General features: G+C 56.1%; 1 pseudogene; it reads right to left on the bottom strand.

The window, feature by feature from the left end:
* Window positions 1-398: 398 nt before the first annotated feature.
* Window positions 399-9,434, bottom strand: LOC140471148 (diacylglycerol kinase gamma-like; annotated as a pseudogene).
* Between the last annotated feature and the right edge of the window lie 5,767 nt (window positions 9,435-15,201).

Below are 15,201 nucleotides of genomic sequence, written 5' to 3'. Positions count from 1 at the left end.
AGTGTGTGAGCGTTTGCATGCAAGGATGGTATGTACCACGAGATATTTGGGGATGAGCTGACTCAAATCAGAAGATTTGGGGCGGCACGGTGGCACAGTGGTTAGCACTGCTGCCTCACAGCGCCAGTTCCCGACTCAGGCGACTGACTGTGTGGAGTTTGCACATTCTTCCTGTGTCTGCGTGGGTTTCCTCCGGGTGCTCCAGTTTCCTCCCACAGTCCAAAAATGTGCAGGTCAGGTGAATTGGGCCATGCTAAATTGCCCGTAGTGTTAGGTAAAGGGGTAGGGGTATGGGTGGGTCGCGCTTCGGAGGGTCGGTGTGGACTTGTTGGGCCGAAGGGCCTGTTTCCACACTGTAGGGAATCGAATCTAACAATGAAACAGGGAAGTGACCAAAATCAGTTGCTAAACTGGAAGCATTTATTTCTCTTATTAAATACAAAATGTGTCAACAGAAGAGGGGATTATGCAATATGTTTACACCCCTGACATCCATGCACCTCGACAGACAGAGAGCAAATGCAACCAGCTTCTACCCACAGCTCGACCAACCTGGCAGCGTGCAGAGGGTCTCAGGCTGGGGCCAAGGTGGGCAGGAGGTGCCAATGTTCTGAATCTCTCCTCTGTGCCAGTCTGGATCAGCACCCTTCCTCCTTGCACCCACATGTCCACTATCTAACTTGGTCTCATGGCCCGTACCTTTGAGGAAAGTCAGACAGCGAGGACTGTGAAGGAATCCCGCACCCTACTGCAGGCTGCGTTGGAATCAGGGCACCCTCAATATGACTTGGCCATTGGCCCTTCAGAGACTTACCAACCTGTCCATTTTCCATATGATTATTCCCAATAACATTACGACAAAAGTGAAGCTGTCACCCAAAGCCCATGTCATTCCCAAAATTAGCCTGCCCATGATCCAGCTCCTTCCCTCTTTCCTCCCACTGACATAAAGCAGTGCTGACCTTTTTCTGGAGATACAGCCTCCCAAACATTCGCCTCTCCATGACCTTACACTCTGATGGGACAAGTTACCTTCCACATGCACCCCCACTCTGTGAGCTGGTTCAGTTCCCCAATCCCATCATGCTCTCTCCCCCTTGGCGTTGCTGATCCGTGTCATTTGCGAGCTGTGAATGCAGAATTTGAGCAAAAAAATAACAGCAAAGCTTTCCAGTGACTGATTTCTCATTCAGTCTGTTCTGCACCCATTAGGCAAACCCTTCAGAATTCGCTAGAATCTCACTGACGGGGGTCACATGATTAAATACTGAAGCACTCAATGGCCTCCTGGGTGGCGAGCTGGTATGAATATTACAAGCAATCCTTTTTTTCTGAGCAGTTGAGATAGCTGAATGTGGAAAACGCTGTTTGTTTAATGGGAGACCCAGCCATGTCCCCGATAGAGCCTGACAATGAGACTGCGTCATTGTCAGTTGGCTGGTGGGTGTTTCAGTAATCCCCCTTCAAAGAAAAAGTTGGATTTAAGTCCTCCTGGCACAGCGGAGGGTGTACCTTCGGAAAGATCACGTGCCTCTCCGGCGAATGGAAATTTGCAACGAACGTGACGCATTGATTGTCCCCGAATGCATGCAAAGCCATGGTTCATTCCACAAAAGGTACACCAGACATTTCTCAATGTCAGTCCAAGTGTCATATTGTAGTGTTGGAGTAATGTCGTGATTCTGACAAACTGGGGAGTTGCACGGGCTGAAAGATCGACACTCGCATGCTAAAGTGTGTGTGTGTATCTGTCAGTGTGCGCGCGTCAGTGTGTGTCAACGTGTATGTATTTGTTAGCATGTGTGCGTGTGCGTGCGCGTGTCAGTGTGCGTGTGTGCATGTATGTGTCAATGTGCGTGTGTGTGTGCATGTGCGCATGTGAATGTATGTCAGTGTGAGAGTGTGTGTGTGTGAGTGCATGTGCGTGTGCGCATGTATCTGTGTCAGTGTGTGTCTGTGTGTGTGCACGTGTGTGTGTGCACGTGTGCGTGTGCACATGTGTATGTATGTGTCAGTGTGTGCGTGTGTGCATGTGCGTGTGTATGTGTCAGTGTGTCAGTGTGCCTGTGTGTGTGCACGTGTGTGTGCTTGTGCACATGTGTGTGCGCGTGTGTCTGTGTGTGCATGTACATGTGTGTGTCTGCATGCGTGTGTGTGTCTGTGAGTACACGTGTGTGTGCCTGTGTGTGTGCACGTGTGTGAGTGTACACGTGTGTATGCGTGCGTGTGTATGTGTGTGTCTGTGTGAGTGAGTGAGTGTGTGAAACACCAGTATTTGGAGAGTGAAATCAGGCAGATGGAAGTGATCTGATGTGGACCTGAAGAAATCTGTGTGTCAAAAGGGGTCTGGCTAAACAGACAGTCCGACTGAGAGAAACTGAAGAGTCTCATGTCTTTGAGGAGAATGGAGTGAAAGGATCTGGGAAACGGAAGGATCCAACCCAATGAGGAGCTCGGATTGCCTCAGGGAGCCAGGCACTGCAAGGCTGGTCAGGTTCAGCTCATTTCTTGGTACCTGCCGATTTGGTGGATGGACCCATCAGCATCGGCGACTGGTTTTTGTGGGATATCTGAATCTGGGGGGGGAGTCACACAAAACACACCAATGAGTCAATTGACATTTCAGTCAATCCTGTGCAAAGCAGAAGTCCCGCACAACACATGGACGGCAGCTCACCCCCCCCACCTTCTCAAGGGGGCAATTAGGGACGGGGTAATCAATACTCCTGTGGGAGAATCTACAACAGAGGGCTGCTCTTTCAACATCAGGGGCTCCCCACTCAAGACAGAGAGGAGGAAAATCGTATGGCTCAGAGGTTCGACACTCTGTGGGAGGGTCATCCTGAGAAACCAGGCTCTGTGAGGAGGTGATCAGGGGAGGCAGGGATATGCAGGGATACACAGGAATGGGAGCAGTTTGGGAGCAGGCCTGGGGAGCTCAGGGATATCCTCCTGCTCTGACCATTGCTCAGCCAGGAGAGGTCACTTCTCCCTCACTGGGCAATTGAGAACACAGGCTGACACAATCTCAGGAGGACGGGGCGCTGTGAGATGAGATGACAGCACTCAGTCCCACGCTCAAAATATCCCTGGCTTCCCACTGTCCCGAACTCCACCCCCCCCCCCCCCCCCCCCATGTCCCCACCCCACCCCCCTGTGTCCCCATCTCCCCCCCCCGTGTCCCCATCTCTCCCCATGTCCCCATCTCCCCATCTCCCCCCCCCGTGTCCCCATCTCCCCCCGCCGTGTCCCCATCTCCCCCCGTGTCCCCATCTCCCCCCCCCGTGTCCCCATCTCCCCCCGCCGTGTCCCCATCTCCCCCCGTGTCCCCATCTCCCCCCCGTGCCCATCTACCCCCCCCCCACCGTTCCCCCATCTCTCCCCCCGTGTGCCCATCTCCCCCCCCGTGCCCATCTACCCCCCCCCACCGTGTCCCCATCTCTCCCCCCGTGTGCCCATCTCCCCCCCCCCACCGTGTCCCCATCTCCCCCCCCCCCCCCCCCCGTGTCCCCATCTCCCCCTCCGTGTCCCCCATCTACCCCCTCATGTCCCCATCTCTCCCCATCCCCATCTCCCCCCCCCATGTCCCATCTCCCCCTCCATGTCCACACACCCCCCCCGTGTCCCATCTACCCCCTCAGTCCCCATCTCTCCCCATCCCCATCTCCCCCCCCCGTGTCCCCATTACCCCCCCCCCCCCCGTGTCCCCATTACCCCCCCACCCACCGTGTCCCCATTACCCCCCCCCCACCGTGTCCCCATCTCCCCCCCCGTGTCCCCATCTACCCCCCGTGTGCCCATCACCCCCCCATGTCCCCATCTCCCCCGTGTGCTCATCTCCCCCCGTGTCCCCATCTCCCCCCCCCACCACCGTGTCCCCATCTCCCCCCCGTGCCCATCTACCCCCCCCCACCGTGTCCCCATCTCTCCCCCCGTGTGCCCATCTCCCCCCGTGTCCCCATCCCCCCCCCATGTCCCCATCTCCCCCCGTGTTCCCATCTCCCCCCCGTGTTCCCATCTCCCCCCCGTGTCCCCATCTCCCCCCCGTGTCCCCCCCCACCGTGTGCCCATCTCCCCCCCTTGCCAGTCTCTCATATTCCTGTCCCTGCCAGTCTCTCGATGCCTGGTGACCTGCCCAGTGTGATTGTGCTTTGGTCTGGTCAGGATGTATTTTCGAATATCCAAGATGGATGCCTCTCCTTGAGAAGGTCGATGTGGTGAACTGTGACTTACTGTACACGGTGGCTGGAGCCATGGCTCTCCTCAATCTGCATTGGCAGCAGCTGCTTTGTCCTACAGAGAGAGAGAGGACACACACACAAGGGCAAATGTGAGCTGCCTGCATCAATGCAGCGACCGGGGAGTGTGGGCCCGTGCGCTATTGGCCCGCACAGCGCTCTCATTCCCGAGCGTCCACTCTCACCTGATGATGATGTCAGAGCATTGAGCCAATCGTTTCCCAGCACTCTTCAGGCCTGCGTAAATCGCCCCATTTCAATCGCTCCTTCCAGGCCGACCACTTCCAGCAGCTTATCACTCAACTCTGCCAGGAGGAATACAACAGTCATCTCTCACAAGGATCCCTTCCCAGAAAGCCTCACACCTCTGCCTCCAACGACACCGAGGCCTAATCCTGGTGGGGACTATGTGTGTAGCATAGCTGGGGAATACTCATCCATCTTTGGCAGAGGCAATCCCGGAGGGTCATCAGTGAGAGGTTTGGGCATGTGCCATGACCTGTGACCTCTAATCACACGCAACACTCAAGCAACTCCCAGGACAAAGCAACATCACACCCACTCCCTCCCCCCCCACGCCGACCTCAGTAACAGCAGTGTGTCCCATCTACAAGATGCCCTGCAGTAACTCACCAAAGATCCTCAGACAGCACCTTCCAAACCCACGACCACTTCCATCTAGAAGGACAAGGGCAGCAGATACATGGAACACCACCCCCTGCAAGTTCCCCTCCAAGCCCCTCACCATCCTGACTTGGAAATATATCGCTGTTCCTCTCAGTGTCGTTGGTCAGAATCCTGGAATTCCCTCCCTCAGGGCATTGTGGGTCAACCCACAGCACATGGACTGCAGCGATTCAAGAAGGCAGCTCACCCCCACCTTCTCAAGGGGGGGCAACTAGGGACGGGGCAATAAATGCTGGGCCCAGCCAGTGACTCCCACGTCCTACAAGTACATTTGAAAAAAGTAGTGCTGCATTAATTTTATCGCAGATTGGATGGTTTTTGGGAGCAGCAGCTGGTGGGGAGGACATCTGGTTCCGGACGGAAGGGAATCTAAGGGAACGGGGAACAGAGTAGTTGTGGACTGCTTTGTGAGGGTGGCTAGGTGAATGTAGAGATGCAGACCCTTAATCTCCATGAGTTGGTTGCCAGCAGTGGTTCACTTGCATCCTCTGAGACAGAAAGCAAGGGACCAGCTTGGAACCAATCCCGCTCCTGTACATTGGGATCCAGCCAGAGGTCACTGGGTTTAGCTGCTCCACTGTCAGGTGAAGTCCCTGTCTGAACTCGGACACGTGTACACAGTCGCCAAAGATCTCTCTCCACATTCCAGACTGGGGTCTCTCTCTCTGCTCTAGAGGTCAGAGTCATGTTGTGGCTTTAAGTCCAAGCTAGGACCTGGGGCTAATGTCTCTGGGAACATGGGTTCGAGTCCCACCCAACTGGCTGCGGAGACGTTCAGTTCAATGATAAGTGTAGCAGTGAAGGCTAGTCTAATGGTGAACATGGTACCAGCAATAGTTGGTGGCATCTGTTTACTGTTCTATGGAGAGGAACACCATAATTCAGTAAGTTTTAACTTATGGATAAGGAGAAGAGTACTCCACAATTGGAATTACTACACTGGGGGAAGGCAAGCTATGACTGTATTAGGCAGTCGATAGGGGAGGGTGGCTGTTTGAGGGTAAATCCACATCTGACATGTGGGAATCTTGTGAGACCCAGTTGGTTAGAGTTCAGGACACAGTCTCTTCCCGTGAAAATGAAGGATAAGGATGGCACGATTCAGGAAGCTCGGATGACAAGAGAAATTGTGAGCTGAGTCAACCAGAATAGAAAAGGCAGATGTAAGGTTTAGGAACCCGAGGACAGAACACAGCCCTGGAAGAATATGAGGAGTTATAAAGTGCTAAAAAGGGGCCATGAAATATCTTCGGCATCCAAGATTAAAGATAATCCCAAGGTGTTTCGTACATGTATAAGGGGGCAAGAGGGTAGACCGAGAAACGCAAGGACAAACGAGGAATGTAACTGGAGGGTAGTGACGGAGGTCTCAACAAATACTTTGTTATCAGTATTTACAAAGGAGCAGGACCTCTGGACGGTGAGTCGAGAGAGGGGTGTGTTGATTACTCTTGGGAATGTTGTTATGAAAAAAGGAGGAGTTGTTGGGTGTTTTAAAAAACATTAGGGTAGGACCCGATGGGATTGGGGGGGGGAGTGGCAGAGATAATTGATGAGGCCAGGGTGGTGGATGCTGTCTATATGGACTTCAGCAAGCCCCATCATGGTGAAGTCACATGGATCTGTGGTGAGTTGATAAAATGGATTCAGAACTAAATGGATTCAGAACTGGCTTAGTCGTAGAAGACAGAGAGTAGCTATGGAGGAGTGTTTTTCAGACTGGAGCTCTGTGACGAGTGGCGTTCTGCAGGGATCAGTGCTGAGACCCCTGTTGTTTGTAATAGATATAATGATTTGGAGGAAAGTGTAGGTGGCCTGATTAGTCAGTTTGCAGGCAACCCAAACATCAGGGATACTGAGGAAGATTGCCAGATGGTGCAGCAGGAGACTTGGGGGGAGAAGTAGCTGATGGAGTTTAATCCAGACAAATGCGAGGTGATGCATTTTGGGAGATTGAATGCAGGAGGGAAGTATACAGTAAATGGCAGAACCCTCAGCAATATCAACATACAGAGAGGTCTAGGTGTAGAGGTCCACAGTTCCCTGAAAGTGTCAATCCAAGTAGCTAAGGACGCCAGGAAAGCAAATGGAATGCTTGCCTTCATCAGTTGAGCCATAGAGCATAAAATTTGGCAAGTCATGTTGCAGCTGTATAGAACTTCAGTTAGACCACATTTGGAATATTGTGTCACCACACGACCAGAAGGATGTGGAGGCTTTGGAGATGGTACAGAGATGGTACCAGCATGTTGCCTGCTTTGAAGGGCATTAGCTATTGGACAAACTTGGAATGTTTTTACTTGAATGTTGCAGGATGAGGGGCAACCTATTAGAAGTTTACTAAGTGATGAGAGGCCTGGATAGAATGAATAGTCAGAGTCTTTTTCCCAGGGTAGGGGACAGAGGTTTAAGGTAAAAGGGAGTAAGTTTAAAGGAGATGTGATAGGCAGTTTGTTTGCACACAGAGGGTGGTCAGTGCCTGGAATGTGCTGCCAGGGGAAGATGGCGGAGATGAATCCATTCACAATGTTTACGAGGTATCTGGACAGATTCATGACCAGGCAGGGAATAGAAGGCTAGGGACTGCGTGGAGGTGAAAGGGGTTTAGTTCAGGAAGGAGTCATATGTCAGCACAGTCTTGATGGGCCAAAGGGCCTGTCCCTGTGCTGTACTGTTCTTTGACTCTTAACTGCCACCAGAAATGGCTGAACTGAGGCAGGTGAGTCGGGCCTAGTATGCGAGTCAGGGAGAGCACACCTCCTCAGCACCTCCACTCCATCAGCCACCTTTCTTGCAAACACCTTGTCTGACCAAAAATAATTCAATTCTTCTCAGCCTTGAAAGCTCCGAGACCTGCTAGTGTCTCGAGCTTCGAGAGGGAGGGAGCTGCAGATTTCCATGAGCCTGTGTCTGGGGAGGTTATGTCCTGGTCTCTCTCCTGAACAGGCCCGGTGTCATTTGAAGATGATGTCCCCTCACCCTTGACTCCCCTGCCCAAAGAAACCATTCCTTTGTATCGACACTGTCGGATCCCTTGAGCGGTTTAACCACAGAGTTGGAGAACTCCCTCGATGGCTGTGAACTCTCCATCTCTGCCTTCTCTTGGGCTCAGGTTGCCACGGTTACCAACCTTGCATGCACGACTTGAGGGCCTCGGAGTCGGTTATCGCTGCGTACGTTTTGTTCAGCAAGGCCTTGTTTTCTTTCTTGTTTTCGCCCCACAGGTTGGAGCCGCCGTGCATGCTGGGAATGTTGAGGATGGCGATTCCCTCCAGGGACAGGGTGCTCAAGTCCAAGAGGGTCCCACAGCACTGCAACAAGCAAAACCAAAAAGGTCAGGTACACATCTCTGGACCAGAAAGGTCACAGGCCTCGACAGAGGAAGGGGAGATGCTCACCAAATTCCAACTTCCCACTTCTCACCTGAAGCACTTTGTTACAAAGAACAGAACAGCACAGGAATAGGCCCTTTGGCCCTCCAAACCTGCACTGACACATGTTGCCCTTCTGTACTAAAACTGCCTTCCTTTACAGGATCCATATCCCTCTATTCCCTTCCTATTCATGTATTTGTCCAGGTGCTTCCTGCATGCTGTTATTGTGTCTGCTTCCACCATCTTCCCTGGCAACACACTCCAGGCATTCGCCAGCCTTTGTGTGAAAAACTTGCCTCACACAGTTCTTTTAAAACCCCCCCCACCCCGTACCTTGAACCTGTGTCCCTTAGTAACTGATCCCTCCACCCTGGGAAAAAGCCTCCATTTCACTCTATCCATGCCGTTCACAATCTTATCAACTTCGATCAGTTCGCCCCTCAACCTCCTGTGTTCCAGTGAACACAAACCCAGTCTAGCCAACCTAGGCCTCGATTTTAACTCCCTCATCTACCTGTGTTGCCACCTTCACTGACCTGTGGACTGGCACAGATGGTGGCCATGGCCGAATTGGTACAACTTGTGGCAGATCTGCACAACTTCAAACCATCCACGCTCCCAGGACTGGCAGGAGCCAGTTCGAAAGTCTGTCATGAAGGGGCACGCTAATTGTCGAGCTCCAGTTGCAAGTACAAACAGCTATAGCTCCCACCATGTTTGTGACCAGTCAACGGGCAACCTGATGCCCATTTGTACCAGGCCGCTCTGAAGCCCAGACAGGAAGCTGCCAGTCAGCGCAACACAGTAGGACGATAGAGCGAAGAATTGAAAGCCTTTGAGGTCTGCCAGTTTGCCCTCTCGTGCCAGTGTGCCCTTCTTTCTCCCACCCTGAACCCTTTCCCCAGGGAGCAGTGCTGGATGTGGACTCACTCACTTCGATCTCCAACACGTCCTGTAGGTTCTTGCAAGTGGCCGAGACGGTTTCTGAGGTAGCGAACTCAAAATACCACAGTTTGTTCTTCACCCTTTTGAAAGGAGACAACCAGAGCTCGGCATCAGTCGAGGATTGTGGGATAGCAGTCAGAAAGACACGCTCAGACGTCACTTCAACTGAGATGCCAGTGTTGAGGGGCATTTTGTTGAACCATGCCAGGGAGCCGACAGGAAGGATATTAGCAAGCTGCAGAGGGCGGGGAAGAGATTTCCCAGGATGGTGCTGGGGCCAGAAGGAATGACTTCTAAAGAAAGGCTGCATAGCCTGAACATTTGTTAACTGGAGGGTTTTCGAGGTTTATAAAATCGTGAGGGGGACAGACAGGTGTCTTTTCACTAGGATAGGGGATTTCAAAACCCGGAAGATCCGAAACCTCAACCTGAGCTACAAATCATCTCAAAACTCGCTAACTCGAGGGTACAATTTCAAGCAGACACGAGATCGGTTTGAAAAAAAAAGACACAACGGGCCATTTTTTTACACAGAGAGTGTTTTGTGTGTGGAATGAATTTCCTGAGGAAGGGGTGGATGCGGGAACAGTCACAATGTTTAAAATATATGTGGATAAGGACCAGAACAGGAAGGGATCGGAGGGATATGGGCCAGGAGCAGGCAGGTGGGTGTAGATTAGTTTGGGGATGATGGTCAGCATGGACAGGCTGGACTGAAGGGTCTCTTTCCATGCTGTCTGAGGATGACACATTAGGGCACATGGGACTGGGGATTCTGTACAAGCATGGATTAAGGAATACCAGGTATATGAAGGACAGATTCACAGAGCATATTCAGAGCCTGTTTAATGTGCATGATTCATATTCAAGCAGATCAGAAGTCAAGCAGGTAAAAAATGAGGTGTTACTGGTGAGTGAGTGAGTCAGTTCGATAGACATTCTCTTTACAGGGAGTTAACATCGGACCCCAGCAGCAACCGCCCAAGTGATGGGGACATCATGGGCGCAGAGTGGCCTGCACTTCCCCATGGGCTGTGGGCCTCACTCCCCACCCCCCGCACCATGACACACACCTCACTCCCCCTGCCCAACACACACCTCACTCCCCCTGCCCAACACACACCTCACTCCCCCCCCCCAACACACACCCCTCACTCCCCCCCCCACACACCTCACTCCCCCCCCACACACACCTCACTCCCCCGCCCAACACACACCTCACTCCCCCGCCCAACACACACCTCACTCCCCCCCCCCCACACACACCTCACTCCCCCCCACACACACCTCACTCCCCCGCCCAACACACACCTCACTCCCCCGCCCAACACACACCTCACTCCCCCCCAACACACACCTCACTCCCCCCCCCACACACACCTCACTCCCCCCCCCACACACACACCTCACTTCCCCCCCCCACACACACCTCACTCCCCCCCCCACACACACACCTCACTCCCCCCCCACACACACACCTCACTTCACCCCCTCACACACACCTCACTTCACCCCCTCACACACACCTCACTCCCCCCCACACACACACCTCACTTCACCCCCTCACACACACCTCACTCCCCCACACACACACACCTCACTCCCCCCCAACACACACACACCTCACTCCCCCCCACACACACACACCTCACTCCCCCTCACACACACCTCACTTCACCCCCTCACACACACCTCACTTCACCCCCTCACACACACCTCACTCCCCCCCACACACACACACCTCACTCCCCCACACACACACACCTCACTCCCCCCCACACACACACACCTCACTCCCCCCCACACACACACCTCACTCCCCCCCCACACACACACCTCACTCCCCCCCCACACACACCTCACTCCCCCCCCCCAACACACACCTCACTCCCCCTGCCCAACACACACACCTCACTCCCCCTCACACACACCTCACTCCCCCCCAACACACACACCTCACTCCCCCTCACACACACCTCACTTCACCCCCTCACACACACCTCACTTCACCCCCTCACACACACCTCACTCCCCCCCACACACACACACCTCACTCCCCCACACACACACACCTCGCTCCCCCCCACACACACACACCTCACTCCCCCCCACACACACACCTCACTCCCCCCCACACACACACCTCACTCCCCCCCACACACACACCTCACTCCCCCCCACACACACACCTCACTCCCCCCCACACACACACCTCACTCCCCCCCACACACACACCTCACTCCCCCCCACACACACACACCTCGCTCCCCCCCACACACACACACCTCACTCCCCCCCACACACACACCTCACTCCCCCCCCTCACACACACCTCACTCCCCCCCACACACACACCTCACTCCCCCCCACACACACACACCTCACTCCCCCCCACACACACACCTCACTTCCCCCCACACACACATACCTCACTCCCCCCTCACTCCCCCCCACACACACACACCTCACTCCCCCTGCCCAACACACACACCTCACTCCCCCCCAACACACACACCTCACTCCCCCCCAACACACACACCTCACTCCCCCCCCCCACACACACACCTCACTCCCCCTGTCCAACACACACCTCACTCCCCCCCACACACACACCTCACTCCCCCTGCCCAACAGATACCTCACTCCCCCCCAACACACACACCTCACTCCCCACCCACACACACACACCTCATCCCCCCAACACACACACCTCACTACCCCCCCACACACACACCTCACTCCCCCCCACACACACACACCTCACTCCCCCCCCACACACGCACCTCACTCCCCCCCCCACACACACACCTCACTCCCCCCCTACACACACACACACCTCACTCCCCCTGCCCAACACACACCTCACTCCCCCCCAACACACACACCTCACTCCCCCTCACACACACCTCACTTCACCCCCCTCACACACACCTCACACACACCTCACTCCCCCCCACACACACACACCTCACTCCACCTGCCCAACACACACACACCTCACTCCCCCCCAACACACACACCTCACTCCCCCCCCCACACACACCTCACTCCCCCCCCCCACACACACCTCACTCCCCCCCCCACACACACACCTCACTCCCCCCTGCCCAACACACACCTCACTTCACCCCCTCACACACACCTCACTTCACCCCCTCACACACACCTCACTTCACCCCCTCACACACACCTCACTCCCCCACACACACACACCTCACTCCCCCCCACACACACACCTCACTCCCCCCCACACACACACACCTCACTCCCCCCCCCACACACACACCTCACTCCCCCTGCCCAACACACACCTCACTTCACCCCCTCACACACACCTCACTTCACCCCCTCACACACACCTCACTTCACCCCCTCACACACACCTCACTCCCCCCCCACACACACACCTCACTCCCCCCCACACACACATACCTCACTCCCCCCCACACACACACACCTCACTCCCCCTGCCCAACACACACCTCACTCCCCCTGCCCAACACACACACCTCACTCCCCCCCAACACACACACCTCACTCCCACCCCACACACACACACCCCTCACTCCCCCTGCCCAACACACACCTCACTCCCCCTGCCCAACACACACACCTCACTCCCCCTGCCCAACACACACCTCACTCCCCCTGCCCAACACACACACCTCACTCCCCCCCACACACACACACACCTCACTCCCCACCCACACACACACACCTCATCCCCCCAACACACACACCTCACTCCCCCCCCACACACACACCTCACTCCCCCCCAACACACACACCTCACTCCCCCCCCCCACACACACACCTCACTCCTCCCCCCACACACACACACCTCACTCCCCCTGCCCAACAGATACCTCACTCCCCCCCAACACACACACCTCACTCCCCACCCACACACACACACCTCATCCCCCCCACACACACACACCTCATCCCCCCCACACACACACCTCACTCCCCCCCACACACACACACCTCACTCCCCCCCCACACACGCACCTCACTCCCCCCCCCACACACACACCTCATCCCCCCCACACACACACCTCACTCCCCCCCTACACACACACACACCTCACTCCCCCTGCCCAACACACACCTCACTTCACCCCCTCACACACACCTCACTCCCCCCCACACACACACCTCACTCCCCCCCACACACACACACCTCACTCCCCCCCACACACACACCTCACTCCCCCCCACACACACACACCTCACTCCCCCCCCACACACACACCTCACTCCCCCCCCACACACACACCTCACTCCCCCCCCAACACACACACCTCACTTCCCCCCCCCACACACACACCTCACTCCCCCCCCACACACACACCTCACTCCCCCCCCCATACACACACCTCACTCCCCCCCCACACACACACCTCACTCCCCCCCCCCACACACACACCTCACTCCCCCCCCCACACACACACCTCACTCCCCCTGCCCAACACACACACACCTCACTCCCCCCCAACACACACACCTCACTCCCCCCCCCCACACACACACACACCTCACTCCCCCTGACCAACACACACCTCACTCCCCCCCAACACACACACCTCACTCCCCCTCACACACACCTCACTTCACCCCCTCACACACACCTCACTTCACCCCCTCACACACACCTCACTCCCCCCCACACACACACACACACCTCACTCCCCCTGCCCAACATACACCTCACTACCCCCCAACACACACACCTCACTCCCCCTCACACACACACCTCACTTCACCCCCTCACACACACCTCACTTCACCCCCTCACACACACCTCACTTCACCCCCTCACACACACCTCACTCCCCCCCACACACACACCTCACTTCACCCCCTCACACACACCTCACTCCCCCCCCACACACACACCTCACTCCCCCCCACACACACACACCTCACTCCCCGCCACACACACACACCTCACTCCCCCCCACACACACACACCTCACTCCCCCCCCACACACACACCTCACTCCCCCCCCACACACACACCTCACTCCCCCCCCCAACACACACACCTCACTCCCCCCCCACACACACACCTCACTCCCCCCCCACACACACACCTCACTCCCCCCCCACACACACACCTCACTCCCCCCCCCCACACACACACCTCACTCCCCCCCCACACACACACCTCACTCCCCCCCCACACACACACCTCACTCCCCCCCCAACACACACACCTCACTCCCCCCCCACACACACACCTCACTCCCCCCCCCACACACACACCTCACTCCCCCTGCCCAACACACACACCTCACTACCCCCCCAACACACACACCTCACTCCCCCCCACACACACACCTCACTCCCCCCCCACACACACACCTCACTCCCCCCCCACACACACACCTCACTCCCCCCCAACACACACACCTCACTCCCACCCCCCACACACACACACCTCACTCCCCCTGCCCAACACACACCTCACTCCCCCCCACACACACACTTCACTCCCCCTGCCCAACACACACCTCAATCCCCCCCCACACACACACACCTCATCCCCCCCACACACACACACCTCACTCCCCCCCAACACACACACCTCACTCCCCCCCCACACACACACACCTCACTCCCCCCCCACACACACACCTCACTCCCCCCCCACACACACACACCTCACTCCCCCCCCAACACACACACCTCACTCCCCCCCCACACACACACACCTCACTTCCCCCCCCACACACACACCTCACTCCCCCCCCCACACACACACCTCACTCCCCCCCCACACACCACCTCACTCCCCCCCCACACACACACACCTCACTCCCCCCCTACACACACACACACCTCACTCCCCCTGCCCACACACACCTCACTCCCCCTCACACACACCTCACTCCCCCCTCACACACACCTCACTTCACCCCCTCACACACACCTCACACACACCTCACTCCCCC

Source organism: Chiloscyllium punctatum, chromosome X, assembly GCF_047496795.1.
Source record: "Chiloscyllium punctatum isolate Juve2018m chromosome X, sChiPun1.3, whole genome shotgun sequence".
NCBI classification, from domain to species: Eukaryota; Metazoa; Chordata; class Chondrichthyes; order Orectolobiformes; family Hemiscylliidae; genus Chiloscyllium; species Chiloscyllium punctatum.
This window is presented reverse-complemented; position numbering and strand designations above follow the sequence as displayed.